Below are 17,246 nucleotides of genomic sequence, written 5' to 3'. Positions count from 1 at the left end.
GCTTCGGAAAAATCACCAATCTCAGGGTCTAGTTCTCGACGAATTTAATCTCCCATAATGCTTCGTGTACTCGTAGAACTCCGTGCAGAGACTACACGTCCCATGAAGCCCTGCAGTATAAGCTTGAAGTGTCATCATTGGGGCCACCAAAGTCGTCTCGGGGCCAGTGGCGCAATGGATAACGCGTCTGACTACGGATCAGAAGATTCCAGGTTCGACTCCTGGCTGGCTCGGTGGGACGCGTGCGTTTTTGTTGCATCCCATGCAATACTGTCATAAGCAGTATTTTGAAAGTCTCCCGTTCTTCCCTTTCTAAATTTCCTTATGATCTCCTCTTACCCTCATTTTTAGCTCATAATTTTATTGCTTTCTGCAGCCATTTTATGTCAGCTTTTTCCATTGCCTAATTCAAAGGTGGTTCTTGTGTCTCTACTTAGGTCCTTCAAAATCCTGAGAAAATTAAGGTAATGACTAAACTGGGCTTTGTATGGGCCTTAGTATATTTTAAAATAGATTGTGGCAATTTAGCCACCAATTCCTTTCTATTCTATATTTCAAACAAACAAAAAATAAATAAATATCTAAACACACACTAAGATAGGAAGGAAAAAAAAAAAAACTCATGGTGAGGAATTACAGTGGAGAGGAGTTATGAACAGCCTGGCGGAGACCTGAGAGAATCTCAACATTTTCCTTTTGAGAGAATCTCTACATTTTCCTTTGTGAACAGCTGCTACAGGGATGGAAAAGAAGGAAAAGAATGAAGCAAAGAAAGATATAGGGAGGAGAAAGAGAACCTGAAGGCAGGGGCCCAGCGGTGTTGAGGGCCTGGCAGCGAGGATGGATAGAGAACACAATACGAAAGGCCCGAGGCAGGAGATCACTTAGTGACCGACTGACAGGAAGCCTGACATGGGAAGTCTGCGGGTGAAGCCCAAGATTTTGGCCTCTTTGAGTGCTACAGGAAATGAGAAGCTCTTTTAGGGAGAATCAGGGTTTCGGTTTGGAAATGCTGAATTTGACGCCTAGGGGGCGCTGTGTAACAGAGAGTTGGATGAATAGTGATCCTGAACCAGACAAGATTTGGAAATCGCCAGAAGAGAGGTAGTGACTAGCCACGAGACTGGTTGAGATGACCGTAGCCCGTGGGGGATCAGAGTTCTGAGAAATACGGAATGGGTATGGATAGGATAAGCTATAAGGAGCCCTGGGTGCAATGTATTTAGTGCGTGCCCCCCAAAGATAAAGCTTAGAAAACTAAAGAAATAAGAAAATGCCTATGAAGCTTAAGAATTGGAGGTACTTTTATCCTATCTTCTTCTTATTACTAGACTTTATTTCTTAAAACAGTTTTAGAATTATAGAAATATTGAGCAGGTAGTACAGCACAGCCAGCTCTCTCATGTCTTCCTACAGCTTTCTCTATTTTTGATGACCTTGATAGTTTTGAGGAATACTGGTTAGGTATACTGAAGGACATCTCTCCACTAGAATTTGTCTGATGGGGTTTTTCATTAGACTGGGGTTATGGGTTTGGGGGAGGAAGATCACAGAGGTAAAGTGGCCATTTTCATCACATCATATCAAGAGTACATACCATCAACATAATTTTTGACTGTTAATATTGACCTTTATGACCTGGTAGAACTAGTGTTTATCAGGTTTCTCTACTGAAAAATTACACTCCTCCCCCCCACCCCTTCCATCCTGTACTCTGGAAGGAAGTCACTGTGTGCATTCCACACTTACGAAGAAGGGAGTTATTCCTTCCCTCCTTTAAGGTGAAGTGTCTCCAGTATTTCTTTGAATTCTTCCCTGAAGATCTTAAGAGTAGGGAGTTGACGGGAAGTGGGTGATTCTCTGCCGACATTATAAGAAGAAGAAGAGTTGTTGGGAAAGCCTGCTTGTTGTTCTCTGCCCCAGCTGTGCCCAACCAAACTCTATATTCACAGAAGACTTATGAGATGTTCGTCTTCAGAAAAAGTTAATTATCTGGGCTGTGGACCATCTGTGTTCCTAGCATCTTCCTCCTGATGTCAAGCTGGCTGGTGGCTGTTCTGTTGATTGTTAACTAACCCATCCATGGGTGAAAGGGAGAGAGGAAAATCTATGAAATCGTAATGTCAGTTTTGTCATCAGCGAAAATAATTTTCAAAAGGTTTTGTGTTAAAAAGAGCCTAGAATTTCTGACTGACCTTAAAGTAAGTTTAGATTGGCTGAATTTCATTCATCTGAGATGTTTTTGTTTTTTCATTCGAAATGATCTCTACTGTGTGGCAAGCATGATGCCGAACGGTTCCAGGTAATTCCACACCACATTGCTCTCCACCTCTTCTACAACACTTTGCTTTGTCTTAAAGAACAGCACGGACTGTGGGTCTGTCTATATGAGCTACAGAGGAGCAAAAGGGAATGAATGAAAAAGAAATAGAGAACCTTTTAAAGGGCTTGGCCCTAGGCGTAAAGTCAGAGTTAATCAGTTCTGTCTTATCCTCTGCTTCCCTCTCCTCTGCTCTCCATGCTGAACTTTTGGGCTCAGAAGTATGTGAGTCACTGTTACGCTATTGCATGTAGGCCTTTGCTGGAATGAAGATAGGGATTTGGTGGGTGAGAAGTAATGTTGCTTTCTCCAGGAGCCAGTGACTAACAGGTCAGAGCTCTGGAAACATTTCTGGAAGGAAAGGAGTACCCACTTCCAGATAATCCTCCAGCATTCCGCATCTTCAGGCCCAGTCCTTCTACCTGCTCCTGTTTTTCTGTCCTTGTTTAAATACTGCCAGTGAATTGTAAACTCTCCTTTCACTTTCTCTTGGGCTCTCCTCCTCCCTCAACACTGGTCTCCCTCCCCAGGCCCACCTTCACTTACCTCTGTGCCTGCCCAGCCAGCCGCACTCTTCAACCCCAAAATAATGGCCCATTTGACCCTCCTACTGCTCCAAATTGCTTCTTCACAATCAAGGCTGTCCTCCAGCTATGAAAGTGGCAGAGTTACTGAGGCAAAATAATCTGTGCCAATTTGCATTCTCTTCCTTGTCATCTCTATTATACAGTATTTATCTGTCAAAATGAATAGAAAGTAGAAACTGTTCTGGAACATAGAAAAAGACGGAAAACTACCCAGTTGTTTAGGAGACCAGAATATACCTAATATCAAAACCTGTCAGAAGGAGGACCTTCCAAAAGAGCAAACCTATAGACTTAGCTAACTTAGGAATATAAATGTAAAAATCCTATAATATTTGAGATTAACAATAAATGTCAATAGTATATTAACATAATAATAATATACCAGAAACAGGGTTTATCCCAGGAATTAACACAGGTTAGGTATTAGGAAATTTATTTATATGATAAGTCAAAAGTAAAGCAAACAAGAAAAACATTTGATCATTTGTAATAGTCATCAAAGAGAACATGGCAAGTAATTTCCATTTTCTAAAACATTCTTTTTTTTTTAATTATTTTTATTGATTTATGTATTTGGATGGGCCGGGTCTTGGTTGCCACATGCAGGATCTAGTTTTCTGACTAGGGATTGAACCCCAGCCCTCTGCATTGGGAATGCGGAGTCTTAGCCACTAGACCACCAGGGAAGTCCCTCTAAAACATTCTTAATAGTCTTAATATTCTTTATACATAAACACATATATATGTGTATGAAGTCAACAATTCATGTAAATATAAAATAATACAAGAATGTCTTATCTCATCACCGTGTTATTTAATATTATTCTAAAAAAATCCAATACAATAAGCCTGGAAATTTTCAAAAAGGAGTTATAACTTTTAGAAAGAGAGAGGCAAATTTATCATTGTTTGCAGATGATATGATTGTGTATATAGAAAATCCGTAAGAACCAATTCAAAAATGATGAGAATTAATAATGGCATTCAGAGACACCACTTGATACAAGACAAATATAAAACATATCCTAGCCTTCTTATAAACTAAGAATAACCAGTTAAAAGACGTAACTAATAAAAGTATCCCAATAACATGGTAGTTAAGGTCATAGACGGTAGAGCCAGGTGGCAAGAGGTTAAAGCCCTATTTATCCATTTACTAACCATTTGAACTAACTCCTCTGGCCTCAGTTTCTTCATCTACAAAACAAAAATGTAAATTATAGTTATCTTATAAAGCTATGATGAACATTACATTAGTTAATATTGTAAAGCATTTAGAACTTTTCTGCACATAGGAAGCTTTCAATATACATTAGCTATTGTGATTAGTTTCTTACCCATTCACAGAGGTAACAATAATATCACCATAAAATACTTAGCTATAATCTTAGTGGAAAATATGAATAAACTATATACAGAAAACCTAAAATTTTGCTGACAGATATGAAGACTGAAAAAATGGAAAGACAAGCCATGTTCTTAGAAAAAAATGAATCTTATAAAGATGTCAATTCCTAATAGTTTCTCACTTTTTCTACATTTAATCACAATTCTAGTGGAATCTTTTTTTACTTTACTAAATGATTCTACCATTCACTGCTGAGTTTCCCAGGTGGCGCTACTGATAAAGAACCTGCCTGCTAATGGAGTAGATGTGAGAGATGCAGGCTCCATCCTTGGTTTGGCAAGAAGTAGCAACCTACTCCAGTATTCTTGCCTGGAGAATTCCATGGACAGAGGAGCCTGGTAGGCTATAGTCCTCGGGGTCGCAAAGAGTCAAAACATGACTGAAGCGACTTAGCATACAAACATTCATTTGTTGTTGTTTTTTTTTTAAAAAGTAGACAAGAAAGCAAAGAAAAATTTTTATAAAGAGGAGGAAGGAGAGGGAATTTGCTCTTCATTTTTAGTCCATTACTTCAAACCCTTTATGAGACAAGCAATGTATAAATAAATAAAAGGCCACGATGTGCAGTGGGTACAAGAAGAGACAGAATAAAAGGCTAAACTAATAGTCTAGAAACAGACCAGTTGCTTGTGTATATATGTGTGATAAATATATGAATTCAATTTATGATAATAATAACAGCTAACATTTATTGAGCCCTTATTTTGTGTCAGGTTCTATGAAAAGCACTTTACATTTACAAGAACCTGGTGATGTAGGAAATGTTAATCTATGGGTAAAGGAACCAAGTCTTAGAGAGATTAAGTGACTTGTGCCTCTAAGAAGGGGTTTAAATGGGGTACAAACCTAGGTCAACTGACTCAGAGCCTTTAATCTTAACCTTAAGACATACCATCTCTAATTTTCCTTCTAGAAAGCTATCCTAGACAATATTCACAAACTAGATAAAGGACAAAAATGGTATGGACCTAACAGAAGCAGAAGATATTAAGTAGAGATGGCAAGAATACACAGAAGAGCTGTACAAAAAAGATCTTCATGACCAAGATAATCACGATGGTGTGATCACTCACCTAGAGCCAGACATCCTGGAATGTGAAGTCAAGTGGGCCTTAGAAAGCATCACTACGAACAAAGCTAGTGGAGGTGATGGAATTCCAGTTGAGCTATTTCAAATCCTAAAAGATGATGCTGTGAAAGTGCTGCACTCAGTATGCCAGCAAATTTGGAAAACTCAGCAGTGACCACAGGACTGGAAAAGGTCAGTTTTCATTCCAGTCCCAAAGAAAGGCAATGCCAAAGAATGCTCAAACTACCACACAATTGCACTCATCTCACACACTAGTAAAGTAATGCTCAAAATTCTCCAAGCCAGGCTTCAGCAATACTTGAACCGTGAACTTCAGATGTTCAAGCTGGTTTTAGAAAAGGCAGAGGAACCAGAGACCAAATTGCCAACATCCACTGGATCATGGAAAAAGCAAGAGAGTTCCAGAAAAACATCTATTTCTGCTTTATTGACTATGCCAAAGCCTTTGACTGTGTGGATCACAATGAACTGTGGAAAATTCTTCAAGAGATGGGAATACCAGACCACCTGACCTGCCTCTTGAGAAACCTATATGCAGGTCAAGAAGCAACAATTAGAACTGGACATGGAACAACAGACTGGTTCCAAATAGGAAAAGGAGTACATCAAGGCTGTGTATTGTCACCCTGCTTATTTAATTTATATGCAGAGTACATCATGAGAAACACTGGGCTGGAAGAAGCACAAGCTGGAATCAAGTTTGCCAGGAGAAATATCAATAACCTCAGATATGCAGATGACACCACCCTTATGGCAGAAAGTGAAGAGGAACTAAAAAGCCTCTTGATGAAAGTGAAAGAGGAGAATGAAAAAGTTGGCTTAAAGCTCAACATTCAGAAAACGAAGATCATGGCATCCAATCCCACCACTTCATGGGAAATAGATGGGGAAACAGTGGAAACTGTGTCAGACTTTATTTTTCTGGGCTCCAAAATCACTGCAGATGGTGATTGCAGCCATGAAATTAAAAGACGCTTACTCCTTGAAAGGAAAGTTATGACCAACCTAGATAACACATTAAAAAGAAGAGACGTTACTTTGCCAACAAAAGTCCGTTTGGTCAAGGCTATGGTTTTTTCCAGTGGTCATGTATGGATGTGAGAGTTGGACTGTGAAGAAGGCTGAGCGCCAAAGAATTGATGCTTTGGAACTGTGGTGTTGGAGAAGACTCTTGAGAGTCCCTTGGACTGCAAGGAGATCCAACCAGTCCATTCTAAAGGAGATCAGCCCTGGGATTTCTTTGGAAGGACTGATGCTAAAGCTGAAACTTCAATACTTTGGCCACCTCATGCGAAGAGTTGACTCATTGGAAAAGACTCTGATGCTGGGAGGGATTGGGGGCAGGAGGAGAAGGGGACGACAGAGGATGAGATGGCTGGATGGCATCACTGACTCGCTGGACATGAGTCTGAGTGAACTCCAGGAGTTGGTGATGGACAGGGAGGCCTGGCATGCTGTGATTGATGGGGTCACAAAGAGTCCAACACGACTGAGCAACTGAACTGAACTGAACTGAGGACAAAGAGTCATTAAGAGAAATGCTTAGTGTGACATTTTTCTGATTACAAAAAATGTAAAACAAGTTGGATATCTTATAGGAGTATGGTCAAATAAATCATCCATGCAATGAAATCTTAAGCAGCCATTAAAATCAATGTTGTCAGTGAAAATTTAATAATATGGAGAAATGTTCATGATACAGAATAACGTCAGTATGTGCAGAGAAAATGTATTTTCCAGTTTTCTATAGTAAGCATGTTTTTTACTATATGGGAAACATTTTTTTCCAGTATGTATAAAATCTGTGATCTTTCCTTGGTCTTTCTGCTTGTTTCTAGTCTTCTTTCTTTTGAAGACCTACCAAAGGTCTCTCTCCTCTGTAGGACCCTCTAGCTCTCCGAGCTTCAGTAGTCAGTCTCACTCATAGCAATACCTTAACAGTCCTCCTCCACACGCTACTATTTTTGGATTTGTTGTTTGTTTTTCATTTTTTTTCCAGTTTTATTGAGAAATAATTGACATACCTCACTGTATAAGTTTAAGGCATACAGCATGACGGTTTGATTTACATACATTGTGAAATGATAACCACAGCAGGTTGGGCTAACATCACTTTATATAGATACAGTAAAAAGAAAAGAAACAAGAAAGGAAAAAATGTTTCTCCTTCAGATGAGAACTCTTAGGATTTACTCCCTTAACTTTTCCTATGGACGGAGGAGCCTGTTAGGCTGAAATCCATGGGGTTGCGAAGAGTCGGACATGACTGAGCGACGTCACTTTCACTTTTCACTTTCATGCATTGGAGAAGGAAATGGCAGCCCACTCCAGTGTTCTTGCCTGGAGAATCCCAGGGACGGGGGAGTCTGGTGGGCTGCTGTCTATGGGGTCACACAGAGTCGGACACGACTGAAGCGACTTAGCATAGCATAGCATATATCATACAGCAATGTTAACTGTAGTCACCATGTTATACATTACATCCTTAGTAATAACTTATAACTGGAAGTTTGTACCTCTTTTTTTTTTCTCTTTTTTAACATATAATCGTATTTATGTATTTTTGGGGTGTGCTGGGTCTTCGTGACCTCGAAGGCTTTTTCCTAGTTGTGATAAGCAGGGGCCACTCTCTAGTTGTGGTGTGCAGGCTTCTCACTGGGGAGGCTTCTCTCCCTGCAGACCATGGGCTCTAGGGTGCCCAGTCTCAACAGTTGTTGCGCACAGGCTTAGTTGCTCCGAGGCATGTGGGATTTTCCCGAATTAGGGATTGAGTTCCTGTCTCTTGCATTGACAGCTGGATTCTTTACCACTGAGCCACCAGGGAAGCCCCTAGAAGTTTGTATCTCTTGATTATCTTCCTCCAACTCAGCCTTCTCCCGCTCTCCACCTCTGGCAACCACAAGTCTGATCTCTTTTCCTATGAGTTTGCTTTTTAGATTTCACCTATAAGTGAGATTATACAGTATTTGTCTTTCTCTGGACAGACTAATGTTTATTAAGCTCTACCACATGCAGTATTAACATATTAATATATTATCTCACCTAATGCTCAGGACATACTAGAACTTATTAATATACCCATTTTGTAGATAGAAAACTGAGGTTAAGTGTTTTGAACAAAGTTATGCTTCAGCTATATAGGAAGAGCCAGAATAAGAATCCATTTCTTCTGATTCTCAACCCATTGCTTTTTCTTTTACAATATGATGTTTCCCCAAACGTGGTATAAGGACCCTGGGGCTCTCTTAGACTCTTTTAGGAAGTGTATGAGGATCTCCTCCATGTCTGTGTGAGACCAGATTTGACTTACTTTATTCAGTTAGAGCCACTTATTGTAACAGAAAGCCGATATGAGAATCCAGCTGTCTTCTATTAAGTCAGATACCAAGGAGATTTGCAAAAATGTAAAACAATATCACTCTTCTCATACATTCTTTTTGATTTGGAAAATACAGTTTTTTAATTAAAATGTATTATTTAATGTTAACATGCAATGGACTTATTTTTTTAATGAATTAATATTTAAAATTTTTTCAGTTTTTATTTATTTACTTACTTTTAATTTTTAAAAAACTTTTTATTTGTACTGAGGTATAGCCAATTAACAAACAATGCTGTGATACTTCCAAGTGAACAGTGAAGGGACTCAGCCATATATACATGTATCCACTCTCCCCTGAACTCCCCTCCCATCCAGGCTGCCACATAACAATGAGCAGAGTTCCATGTGCTATACAGTAGGTCCTTGTTGGTCATCATTTTAAATATAGCAGTGTGTACACATTCATCCCAACTCCCTAACTATCCCTGCCCCTCATCCTCTCCCCCACCCCAACCCCTGCAACCATAAGCTCCTTCTGGAAGTCTGGAAGTCTGTTTCTGTTTTATAAGCAAATTCATTTGTGTAATTTCTTTTTAGATTCCACATGTAAGGGATGTCATAGGATAGTCTCCTTCCCTCTCTGGCTTACTTCACTCAGAATGATGCTCTCTAGGTCCACTGTTGCTGCAAATGGCATTATTTCATTCTTTTTAATGGCTGAGTAATAATTTCATTTATTTCATTCTTCTTAATGGCTGAGTAATATTTCCATTTAATATTACTGGATATTGGAAAGTACCACATCTTCTTTATCCATTACTCTATTGATGGGCATTTAGGTTGCTTCCATGTCTTGCCTATCGTAAACAATACTGTAATGAACACTGGGGTGCATGTTTTCTCAGTTTTTGAAACTTTTTTTGATCAGGAAAATATTCAGCTTCTTAAATATTGTGAATGTCTGGACTGTCAGATACATCATCTCAACATGTAAATGTCAAACCACATTTCAAAGCCAAATGTAATTTACCTGGATTTTTTTCTTTGCTTTTCTCTAACAAGGACAACTAAAACCATTCTATATTGTATTCATCTCTTCAGTCTTTAAAATAGTTTTTAAAATAGTGTTCAAGTAAACTTCCAGCAATTATCTTCAACTTTTTCTGAATAAAAAGTTCCCATTCTTAAGGCCTGGGCTTCCCTGGTGGTCCAGTGGCTAAGACTCACACTCTCAATGCAGCGGGCAAGGGTTTGATCTCTAGTCAGGGAACTAGATCGCACATGCCACAGCTAAGACCCAGTGCAGCCAAATAAATAAATATATATTTTTAAAAAGACAGGCTTTTAATTCATTTACTTGATATCACTCACTGGCATTTTATCTGTAGTAGGAGGACGAAAATAAAATTTCAAAGAATATTAGAAAACCATTTAAGCCTTCCTCTTTGCTGCCTCCTTACATGTGACATGTTCATAAAGCTCTTTTGGAAAGACAAATATCATATGATATCAGTTTATGTGGAATCTAAAAAAAAGATACAGATGAACTTACTTACAAAACAGAAATAAACCTACAGACATAGAAAATAAACTTATGGTGGGGAAGGGGGTTGGGGATAAATTAGGACTTTGGGATTAACATATATACACTACCATATATAAAACAGATAACAAGAACCTACTGTATAGTACAGAGAACTGTTTTATAATATTACAAAATATTAGTATTTTGTAATAATCTATAAGGAAAAAGACTCTGAAAAAGAATGTGTGTGTACATATATATACAATATATGAATGTATATATACATTCTTTTTATATATATATTCATATATTATATGAGTATATATATATATATTCATATATTATATATATATATATATATGAATCACTGTGGTGTATCCCTGAAACTAATACAACATATACTTCAATAAAAAAAATTTTTATAGAGCACTTTCAGTTCTATGTTTGCCACTAGGGATTGAGTTCTGCTTTTATAAAACCGAGATCTAATCAAGATCATATTTAAATATCAAAGCAGTTGTGACTAACTAGAGCTCAGATACTGCCTAACTCCATCTCGGCAAAGAATTATATTGAAAAAACCTCTGTGTTTAGTAAAAATGAATAATTTTTTTCCCTGATATCCTTCAGGAAAAGACTGATGATAGTCTCTCAGTTTTAATTTTTAATATCATAAATATCTATACATAAGGCTTAACATAAATAAAATCTCTTTTGGTGTCCTTAAAAATCATTGAGAGTAAAGGAGTCCACAAAGACTGAGAACACATGCTTTACAACCAGCGGCCCTCTGATGTTGTAGATAAGATTAAACATGCTGCCCAATAGGGTGATGAAATTCAAGGTCTGGACGACAGGCACCTTAAAGAAGTGGATGTAAAATGACACGGAGACCTTTTCTAGTTGGAATGATAATGGGGAAACAGAACTAGAGGTGGGCCTCCAAAATGATAGGATTTTTCCAGCAGAGGATAGCACCAGCCAGGTAGGTAGAACCATAGCAAGCACAGAAAAGCATGAAAGGGTGAGTAAGCCCACTGGGGAGGTGACTTAGAGTGAGCAGAAAATGTGTGTGGTGGGAAAAGTTTGCAAAGTCGAGCTGCATCGTGAGGGCTTGAATCCCCAGCACAGCCATGTGTGCTATGTTTGGTACACAGTAGGGTGACCTGATATAGTTTCAACAGAGAAATGACAACATGAAGTGCAAATCACAAACTACCTGTGAATAGCAAATCAGAATCATAAACATTAACTTGGCAGTGTTGTGTAAGAGGAGGAAGAGTTAGAACAATTTGCAAGGACACAGAATGAGGACCTGAGTGGGGGCGGGAGGCAGGGGCAGGGGAAGGGTGTCTGTTAGGCATGCCGACAGGTCTCACAAGGTGGCAGGATTCTGGGGAGATCTTCTGGTTCAGGGCCTGGCTCCAGCTGGGTGGTCTGGAGTCTCTGGAGAGCCCCGATCTTGTTCTTTGGATAACCCTCTTCTAAACTCTGGGTTAATCATTTACGTTTGCTTTACATTCTCTCTTCAACAGGCATAGTACGTTTAGGTTTCTCTACATTTCACTTGTACTTTTCTGAGACCAGGCCTTAGCCACTTTGTGGCTGGACCTTGGCCACTTGAATATAAAAGATTCTTTAGGGTAAATTCTTTTTACAGGTTCGTAGGACCTGTTCTGTTAATATAGGATGTGCTTTAAAAATCTTTTTTGAGTAATTTGCATGTAAAATCGGAGAAGGCAATGGCACCCCACTCCAGTACTCTTGCCTGGAAAATCCCATGGACGGAGGAACCTGGTGGGCTGCAGTCCATGGGGTCTCTAAGAGTCGGACACAACTGAGGGACTTCACTTTCACTAACCTCATTTCTGATAAGTTGACTCCTTGGTTCTTGATCAGATGGAAGCGAGACAAGTCAAGAGAGACAGAGGTGTGGGAGAATGAAGGAGAGACTGTAAAGGCAAATCTTTTCCGAAAAGTGTGAGGGGGAGGTGCAAAGAAGGTCCAAGATGCTAACCCTCAGCTCTCACTCAGCTCCTCTGCTTGCCCTCCCCTCTCACCTCCACAACAGAGAAGTTCTGCCTACTAACCTCCAGTCACTGTGAAGAAGGAAAGGGCCAAGACAAACCATAGAGGGCTCCCTTCAGGAGCACTGAACACTCTTTGTGCCCCTTTCCGGCTTTGTGTCCCTTCAAACCATGCAACTGTTTTGAAAGACTTTTTCTGCCAAATTACCTTCGTAAGTTCAGGAATTAATTTACTTTTTCATGAAATAGCTAGAATTAATATACCAATTTACTATAATACCAAAAAAAGCAAAGGCGCTTGAGCAAGATACATATACAATGATATCCAGTGAAACATTTTTGTAATAGAGCAAACTGGGAACAATCTAAATATCCATCATGAAGGGAAGTTAAATTATGATACAGCCATACTTTAACAGTAATATGAGCTGATAATTCTGTATGTTTGTTTGCATATTTTTAGAAAAAGTCTGGTGCTATATGCACCAAATTGGTTGCTCTAAGGAGGTGGATAGGCGTAATGGGGTGTGTGTGTGTGTTAGGAGGGGTGTGGTTCAGTCTCTTACGCTGTACACTTCTTTTATTTGTTTGGCTGTGTCGGGTCTTAGTTGCAGCACGCGAGATCCTTGAGGGCTCAATAGTTATAGTGCACAGGTTTAGCTAAACCAGAGTAGGACACGACTGAAGCGACTTAGCAGCAGCAGCAGCAGCTCTGGGGCATGTGGGAATCTTGATTTCCAGACCAGAGATCAAACCCACAGCTCTCTGTTGCAAGGCAGATTCTTGACCACTGAACCACCAGAGAAGTCCCTGTATACTTTTGTTTTGAATTTTTAAAAAAATTTTTTCAAAGCACAGTATTTTTGTTTTTCAGCCTATGAAGATTTTTTGTAAGTAGCTTATGCACCCCTGTTGCAGGCGAATGTTCAATTTTCATCAGGCTTTTAGAAACAGAAGAAACACCTGACTGTCCATCCCCATGCCATTTAGGGAGCTTAGGCTGGGAACAACTGCCTTAGAAGCCAGTTTGCTTTCTCAGGCGGTTGGGTATCTAAACATTTCTCCAACACCAGCTTTCCAGAGTTTTGATTGAAGCCATGGGACATGTTTCTAGAATTTTATTCACTTAAGATGACAAACAAGGCTTTCTTTGGTACGTGATTTGCTCATTCCTAACTCCATGCCTTCACATACTACTCCTTCCCTTTTCTTCATCTTTGTCAGTTTTTCTAAAATTCTATCCCAAACTTGCCTGTATAAATCCAAATCAAATCTGCCTTTCCCTACCATGGCTCTACCTTATGATTCCTGATTCAATTCTCTTGGTTTTTAGTGACATTTATTTGCACTTTCTGTTACTTGATATCCTTAGGTGTTTTTTGTGTGTCTACTATTGTCTATAGGTTATGAATATTGACACAGGGTCCATTTCTTGTTTCATTATTATCTTTATTATTTAAAATACCTAAATCTAGTATGGTTCAAGATGAACACATAATTAAATGAGGAAATGCTGAATGCCATAGTAAATTATCATGAATAACTGTTTTGAGATTATTGATATTCATTTCCAGATGCTAGCTACAAAAGGAAAATGTGCTTTTATCTATGAGATCCAGCAGTTGCCACCTTAACCAAGAATCAAACTCAGCATAAGTAATAGTGAGATATTCTGACCTGATGTGGCTCTAGGATGATGTAATGTGAAGTACATAATATCATCTATTAAGTAGTCTTTGCAAGAATGTTTAAAGTGAATCTAATAAAGCCTGAAGACCTACTTCCAGTTTACAGGAAATGTAGGCTTATAGCACTATGTCCAATAGAATTTTCTGCAATGATGTAAATGTTATCTGTCTGCACTAATAAAGTAACCACCAACCTGCTGAAAGTTTCATTTTATTTCATTTTAATTAAATTTAAATAGCTACTTATGGCTAGTGGCTACTATATTGGACAGGAAAGGAACAACTTTGCCACCACAGGAAATAGACAATGGGACATTCTATAAGGTAACTGGCTTGGATTTTTTCAGAAAGTTAATTTTATTTAAAAAAAAAGTGGGAGGAATGATCTATTTTAAAAAAAAATTAAAGAAACCTAACATTGTACAGGAGACAGGGATCAAGACCATCCCCAAGAAAAAGAAATGCAAAAACGCAAAATGGCTGTCTGAGGAGGACTTACAAATAGCTGTGAAAAGAAGAGAAGCGAAAAGCAAAGGAGAAAAGGAAAGATATACCCATTTGAGTGCAGAGTTTCAAAGAATAGCAAGGAGAAATAAGAAAAGCCTTCCTCAGTGATCAAAGCAAAGAAATAGAGGAAAACAATAGAATGGGAAAGACTAGAATTCTCGTCAATTCTCGTCAAGAAAATTAGAGATACCAAGGGAACATTTCATGCAAAAATGAGCTCAATTAAAAAAAAAAGTGAGCTCAATAAAGGACAGAAATGGTATGGACCTGACAGAAGCAGAAGATATTAAGAAGAGGTGGCAAGAATATACAGAAGAACTGTACAAAAAGATCTTCACGACCCAGATAATCATGATGGTGTAATCACTGACCTACAGCCAGACATCCTGGAATGTGAAGTCAAGTGGGCCTTAGAAAGCATCACTATGAACAAAGCTAGTGGAGGTGATGGAATTCCAGTTGAGCTATTTCAAATCCTGAAAGATGATGCTGTGAAAGTGCTGCACTCAGTATGCCAGCAAATTTGGAAAACTCAGCAGTGACCACAGGACTGGAAAAGGTCAGTTTTCATTCCAGTCCCAAAGAAAGGCAATGCCAAAGAATGCTCAAACTACCACACAATTGCACTCATCTCACACGCTAGTAAAGTCATGCTCAAAATTCTCCAAGCCAGGCTTCAGCAATACTCGAACCGTGAACTTCAGATGTTCAAGCTGGTTTTCGAAAAGGCAGAGGAACCAGAGATCAAATTGCCAACATCCACTGGATCATCGAAAAAGCAAGAGAGTTCCAGAAAAACATCTATTTCTGCTTTATTGACTATGCCAAAGCCTTTGACTGTGTGGATCACAATAAACTGTGGAAAATTCTGAAAGAGATGGGAATACCAAACCACCTGACTTGCCTCCTGAGAAACCTATATGCGGGTCAAACAGTTAGAACTGGACATGGAACAACAAACTGGTTCCAAATAGGAAAAGGAGTACATCAAGACTGTATATTGTCACCCTGTGTATTTAACTTACATGAAAAGTGCGTCATGAGAAACGCTGGGCTGGAAGAAGCACAAGCTGGAATCAAGATTGCCGGGAGAAATATCAATAACCTCAGATATGCAGATGACACCACCCTTATGGCAGAAAGTGGAGAACTAAAGAGCCTCTTGATGAAAGTGAAAGAAGAGAGTGAAAAAGTTGGCTTAAAGCTCAACATTCAGAAAACGAAGATCATGGCACCTGGTCCCATCACTTCATGGGACATAGATGGGGAAACAGTGGAAACTGTGTCAGACTTTATTTTTCTGGGCTCCAAAATCACTGCAGACGGTGATTGCAGCCAAGAAATTAAAAGACGCTTACTTCTTGGAAGGAAAGTTATAACCAACCTAGACAGCATATTAAAAAGCAGAAACATTACTTTGCCAACAAAGGTCCATCTAGTCAAGGCTATGGTTTTTCCAGTGGTCATGTATGGATGTGAGAGCTGGACTATAAAGAAAGCTGAGTACAGAAGAATTCATGCTTTTGAACTGTGGTATTGGAGAAGACTCTTGAGAGTCCCTTGGACTGCAAGGAGATCCAACCAGTCCATCCTAAAGATCAGTCCTAGGTGTTCATTGGAAGGACTGATGTTGAAGCTGAAACTCCAATACTTTGGCCACCTGATGAGAAGAGCTGACTCATTTTAAAAGACCCTGATGCTGGGAAAGATTGAAGGCAAGAGGAGAAGGGGCCGACAGAGGATGAGATGGTTGGATGGCATCACTGACTCAACGGACATGAGTTTGGATAGGCTCAGGGAGTTGGTGATGGACAGTGAGGCCTGGCATGCTGCAGTTCATGGGGTCTCAAAGAGTTGGACACGACTGAGCACCTGAACTGAACTGAATATCCAAATGTTATGTATGAATCTTTATTAGAACCTAGACCAAGAAAAAAAACTAGAGAAATCTGAATATGGCCTGAATAATAACTATTATGAAATTATTGATTTTTTTCCCTAGTTTTTGGCTGCAGTGCTCAAGATCTTAATTCCCAAACTAGGGATTGAACCCAAGCCCCCTGTAGTGCAAGTGCAGCATCTTAACCACTGGACCACCATTTTATTAGTTATACAGGGAGTCCCCTTATTTTTAGGAGTTGGCTGCTTAAGTGTTTACAGAATGAAATGTCAGGATGTCTTCAACTTATTATAAAATGGTTCAGGAAAAAAAAAAGTCTACATAACCCTATAAAGAGAGAGTGGGCTTCCCTGGTGGCTCAGTTGATAAAGAATCCTGCTTGAAATGCAGTTGACCCCAGGTTCAATCCCTGGGTGGGGAAGATCCCCTGGAGAAGGAACCCACAACCTACTCCAGCACTCTTGCCTGGAGAATCCCATGGACAGAGGAGCCTGGTGGGCTACAGTCCATGGGGTTGCAAAAAGTCGGACACAACTTAGCAACTAAACCACCATAAAAAGAGAGGAGGGAGGAGACAAAAGAGGGAGAGAGAGAAAGAAAAGCAAAATGTTAGTCATTGTTGAATATAGGTTAAGAGTATCCTGGTGCCATGAAAAGATGCTCAATATTGCTAATTATTAGAGAAATACAAACCACAACTACAATGAGGTATCATCTCACACGGTCAGAATGGCCACTATCAAAAAATCTACGAACAATAAATGCTGGAGAGGGTGTGGAGAAAAGGGAAGCTTCTTGTGCTATTGGTAGGAACGTATATTGATACCAGCCACTGTGGAGACAAGCATGGAGATTCCTTTAAAAACTAATAG

At 39.3% G+C, this 17,246-nt stretch overlaps 1 non-coding gene across 1 annotated transcript; it reads left to right on the top strand.

Moving 5' to 3' along the window:
• The first annotated feature begins 160 nt into the window (after window positions 1-160).
• Window positions 161-233, top strand: TRNAR-ACG (transfer RNA arginine (anticodon ACG)). The gene has a single exon. It is a non-coding gene; the product is annotated as a tRNA-Arg (tRNA).
• Window positions 234-17,246: the final 17,013 nt, after the last annotated feature.

Source organism: Bos javanicus, chromosome 10 (assembly GCF_032452875.1).
Source record: "Bos javanicus breed banteng chromosome 10, ARS-OSU_banteng_1.0, whole genome shotgun sequence".
NCBI classification, from domain to species: Eukaryota; Metazoa; Chordata; class Mammalia; order Artiodactyla; family Bovidae; genus Bos; species Bos javanicus.
Note: the sequence above shows the minus strand (reverse complement) of the source record. Positions and strands in the feature narration are given on the sequence as shown.